Genomic DNA, 5,843 nt, shown 5'->3' with positions numbered 1-5,843 from the left:
TGAATGTACAGGCAAGCACACACACACGCACACACACACACACACACACACGTACACACACATATATATACACAGATGTAGATGCATGCAATACACAAATGAGCATAGGAATATATATACAAATGTAAATATATGCATATATATTTACATATATATTTTTTCTAATGTAACTATTTTTTCCAAATATGAAATGACAGTATTTTATTCTCTACTGCAATGCTATTTGAGTGAGTTTGTCTGGGTGGGAAGGATCCTAAGGTTCTTTGACTTATGCATAGGTTTTTGTTAGTCCCTCTTAGAGACATTATCTACAGCAACATTTTAATGCTAGAATAAAACCTCTGAATTTTTGGACTTCCATATTTCCATCATCCGAAAATATTCAAGAGCCACTTCTGAACACAGGCTTAAATCTTTTACATGACAGCTTCAATCAGGCAAGAAGTGAACCTTTGGCCTAAAAAAATAATGGGAATCCTGGCTCTTTGGTGATTTTATGAAGAAATATCACCCTTAGCTCTCTATTTGGGACACACTGAATCATAAGGTTATATTGTTCTTTGAGGGAGAGCAAGAAGGTAATTCCGAGTCTTAGTAAGACCCTAAGAACATATTAGTCTTGTAACCTCTGCTGGATCCATAAATCTGAAAATCTGCACCTGTGAGACAGGGAAGAGTGAAGCCACAGAAGGAGCCTAAGCAGTCTCAAAAATAGTTAGAGAAAGAATCTCTACACACATTTAAGGTTCTCTCTCTCTCTCTCTCTCTCTCTCTCTCTCTCTCTCTCTCTTTCTGTGTCTGTGTGTGTGTGTGTGTGTGTGCGCGCGCGCGTAATTGCATCTGTTTAATACACATCTATGTCTATTTGTCATGTACTAGGTGCTCTGAGCAATGTCAGATAAAGACATTTCTTAGCTCATAGGTCCTGGATACGATGAGCATGTGCTTTTCATGAGGTTGTAGACATGTCATCAAGGTGTTACAGCATCTCAAAGGAAAGGAGTGGTCAACCGGCATGGCACTGAAGGGCAGTCTGGGTAAAACATAAGGGAATCATAAGTCAGTCAGGCATAAAGCTGTGGAACTCAGGACAGTGGCAGTGGAGGGATGGAAGGAAAGGCACATTAACACTAGAGAGGCAGTTCCTCCTTTAGAGGAACATCTAATGAATCAAAGGCTTGGCTTGTACTAATCTCTTCTTTACTAGTATAGGAAAGACAGTAGGCAAATGATCTGCCCTGGGGACACTCAGACTACAACAAGATGAGGCAATGCACTAGGTGTGAAAGCTTAACTTTCCTTATTCTTTCTACACTGGAACTCCCTTAATGGCAAGGTGCCTGTGAACTCAGTAGAGAATTGTTATATGAACAAAGCAGAAAAACCATTTGAAATCCAGGGTCTACTTTGAGGACATTTTCAAGATGAAAGATACCCCCAGGGCTCCGTAATACCAGCCATATGTCTAATATACACTTTTCATGTTATGGGAGCGGTAAGGAGTGCTTGTCTGCAATGTAAACCCATTCCAAAATCTTCCTCCAGCCACACACAAACAAGATCACAGTCATGTGTTACATAAGAAAACTGATGTTTGATCCCTTTTCTTTAGAAACAAAGGACAGAACAGGTGAGTTGTTATCAATTTATTTTAGGCAGTTCTAATGTAAATGTCAGTCTAAATTCTAAACAAGGGACATTCTCAGAAAAATTAGTACTAATCTCTTCCAGGTTTGCAACATATAGATTTTTATATTCTGAAAAAGGCATTTACAGATTGCCTAGTAAATTATTTTAAAACGATTGTCAAAAATCATAAGTTTCTAATCCTACTTCATCTTATAAGAAACAAGATCACGATTCTATTAATTCATGACCATTCTTAGAGATTTGTTCAAAGATAATGTATATTGGCCTAAGACACTGGTCCTTCCTTTATGCAGAAGGTCTTTTGACTGTAACAATGGGTAATCAATTGAACAGTGGTTTTCGAAAGAGATCAGTGTGTAGAAGACAATGTGAAAAGAACTCCAGTAGCCTGTCACCTATTCCAAGAAAGGTGTTTTTTGTTTTTTGTTTTTTCCACAATGGGGACTCAAAAAGCACAGAGAACCAGATGCTTGGCCATAATTCCAGGGCTGTGAGCAGGGGAAGGAGACAGGTGAATACTTGATGCTCTTGGCCAGGTAGTCTAGCTGAGTCAGATGCTTCATGTGACCCTGCCTTAATAAATAAAGGTGGAGGATGATCAAAGAAAAAAAAGTGCCATTAACCTCTGGCCTCCACACCTACACTAACAAGTATAAACATCACACACACAATAACACAAACATACATATCAAGTAACTAAATAATAATAATAATAATAATAATAATAATAATAATAAACTCTTGCCAAACATAATATGCATATATCTCAGATCCCAGCATGCAGGGCACAGCTGCAGAAAAACTGCTACAACTTTGAGGTAGATTAGCTTATAGTATATGTTTCAGACCAAGTGTGGTCACATAGCAAGGCCTTTTCTCAAAAACAGACTATAAACGATTGTAATATATAAGCCAAATAAAGTCAGTGGAAATAGACGATACAGCAGGCAGCAGATTAAAACCCTTAAAACAGGGCTGGAGTGTGTGTTAAGTGTGTGTGCTGCCTTTTCAGAGGACCGGAGCTCAGATCCCAGCATGCACTGCAGGTGGTTCATAGTCTCTGGTGACTTCAGCTCCTGGTACCCCATGTGCGCATACCCACCCACAGACACAGACATGCAATTAAAAATAATAAAACAAAATAAAAACACGCAAATCACTTCAACTACTTCATAAAGTAAGCGTTAATGGGGATAAGTAACAAATCCCACATGAAACTAATAAAATGTGTTGTACACCTCTACATGGGAGATTTGCAATAAACGCATGTGGGCTTAGCGACATTATCCCTCCCCTCCCTAAGAGCTAGTTGTTAATCACTTACCAAGGGAACATTAGACAGGGACCAGAGCACAGGAGAACAGAGAGCCTAAGGGGCAGTGTTTGAGGCCTTGCAGCCAGCAGCGCTTGTAAAGGAGCAAGTAGATCCTTCTACTGTGGCAGCTTCAAGCTAATTTTAATGGGATAGCTGCCAGTTGCCTCCAAGCAAGGACACGGACATCTGTGTGTCTTGAAGCAGTGTGTTATAGACAAGTTCAGAGAAGCAGCTTTTTTTTTCTTCCTGGTTTTGAGTACAGGGAAAGACATGTCCAAAGGTCTGAAGATATATAGCTCACGTTTCTAGGATTGGATCAGAATTTAATGGCAGGAGAGTGCCAAGCACATTCTCAATCCCTGCATCTTGCCTTCCTGGTCTTTCTGCTTATGTGTCTCGATCCTCATACCCCCATACCTCACTTCTACAGCTGAGTCTGTTTCTAAGCCCCGATTCCATTTTCTACTCTATTGTGCACACTGCTCTCTTTTGGTGTGTGCACTGGCCACACCTGCCTGGTAGAGGGGCATCAAGCCTAGCCTTGCTTTTTGCTTAGTAAATGCTATAGACATTTCTGGCCCCAAGGCCCAGATCTAGACACAGCAGTCCCTATGCAACTGGCTATGCAGTGGAACTCAACAGCCCCTACCCAGCCAGGGCTTCCTTGCACAGCTGATGTCTCTCAGACCTCTGCTGCAGCTAACCAGGCCAGGCCCTGGCAAGTCCTTTCTCAGAACTACCTTACCTCCTGTGTGTCCTCTTTTGTAGAACACAAAACCATATGCTGCAGTTCGAGAACCAACCGTGTGTTTTCATCTCAGGACTTGAGTAAACAGAGACGAAGAGTTTCATCTGTAAATACGAAAATTCTAGTCTTTTTCAAACTTGTCATTAAAAACATCCATTAGACCCACGTCTAGTGGTGCACACCTTTAATCCTAGCACTCAAGAGGCAGAGGTTGGCAGATCTTTGTGACTTTGAGCCTGTTCTACGTAGAGAGTTCCCAGGATAGCCAGGAACATATAGTGAAACCTTGTCTAAAAAAAAAAGTCAACTATAAATAAAAAGTAAAAACATCAAATAATTCTATGCAAAGCTGACATAAAGTAGGAGATTTTACAAAATTAAGATAGTCTCAAGTTGCTAAATTGTAATTTCTGTCTTCCACCTGTTATCTTCCATTCCACCTGTTTTGTTCGTTTTGTGAAAGAAACCACTAAAATGAGACCTAAATTTCAGACAAAAGTAATAGTACTACTACTAATAATAATAAGAAGAAGAACAACAACCCTTCTGTTCACAAATCTCTGAGACAAGAATGGCTCTGTCTCATCTTGTTAATAGAGTGTACACTGTACACTCTTACTATAGGATCCTAATAAACCACATTCTTCTTTTTGCTTTCAGAGAAACAACTCCTCTGAGCACACTATAAAAAATGGAATCATTAAAACAGCCCCATTTGCTAACATCAAAAAGCCTGGATTGATCAATTCAAACATCAGAAAGTAGGCTCATTTTCTTTATTCTACTTGAGAGTGGGAGGCAAAGCAAATGAGACCAGTTAAGGACCTGAGGCTTTTGAAAACTGTGTCATATGATACAGGGGAAAATGGAGAAGTGAGATAAGATCCACTTGAAATACAGGAATACAATAATGTAATTATGACAGTAAAGAACTCCTCTCTCAACTTGTAGCAAAGCTTCAGTGGGGACTTCCCTGCAGCAATGGGAGGACGCCTGTTAGTTGCTCACTGGAGCAGCTGCACTTAGGCTTTTTGGACTATAGCTCTTTGTGGATGACATTTAAATATGCATCCTTCCCACAGGAATGTGCAGATGTCAACAAGTTCAAAACATGTCATATGTGTGCAGAAACGAAGCACCGTGGTGATTTGTAATAGTGAGAGGAGCTAAACGTAGTTCAGAGAAGGACAGGCTAGACTGCCATTCCCAACACACTCAGCACCACATCTTCCTTCCAGGAAGGCTATGGATTTAGAAAAGAAGTTTAGGGGAGAGACTTTGAATCCAGTCTTTTATTCTTATTATTAATTAAAACATTTGCCTTAGCTGGGAAGTGGTGGCACATGCCTTTAATCCTATCACTCAGGAGGCAGAGGCAGGCAAATCTCTCAAGATCAGCCTGGTCTAGAGTGAGTTCCAGGACAACCAGGGCTACACAGAGAAACTCTGTCTCAAAACAACAACAACAACAACAACAACAACAACCCCCAAAGCCAAAAAAAAAAAAAAAAAAAAAAAATGCCAGTAGGTCTAACTCCCATCAGTATGGATATGTCCTTAAATTGTAGGAGGGAAGGGGAAAGAAGAGAGGGGTGTTTTATAGGAAACAGAAACTGGGAAGCAAAACAAGAATGAAAGGAGAAGAATTTGAAAGCAATGTATCCTGTTACAGCACCTCTTGGCTTCCTCATGCTAGTGGCTGCAGTTGGGAGACAAGGGAAGTAACTGACTTTATCCTTTGTCCAGGGTCCCAGGTCTGGGGTGCAAGGCCAGAGGACGGTCTAGGATGAAGCAGCAGATCCCAGGACTTCCTATGGGTATGAAGAAGCCAGAAAAGAGGTCTTCCTTTTATGAGACTAGGATTACCTTGTAATCCAGGCTGGCCTCCCCTTTATGGTCTCCCCCCTCAGTCTCTCATGTTGGGGCTACAGGCACTTTTGACTACCAGTCTAAAGCCATTAAAAACAGTTTCCTGGGCTCACTGAGAAAAAGTTCTCACTTACTGTCTGATTACCAAATACCTTCCCTTGTAAACATGTCCATTTCCTAAAAGTTCACTGTTTCAAAGGAGAGCAGCTGTTTCGAAAGATTTTCATAGCGCAATCTGTAACAGCACAAACTATTAAGTAA

Source organism: Arvicanthis niloticus, chromosome 2 (assembly GCF_011762505.2).
Source record: "Arvicanthis niloticus isolate mArvNil1 chromosome 2, mArvNil1.pat.X, whole genome shotgun sequence".
NCBI lineage: Eukaryota > Metazoa > Chordata > Mammalia > Rodentia > Muridae > Arvicanthis > Arvicanthis niloticus.
Note: the sequence above shows the minus strand (reverse complement) of the source record.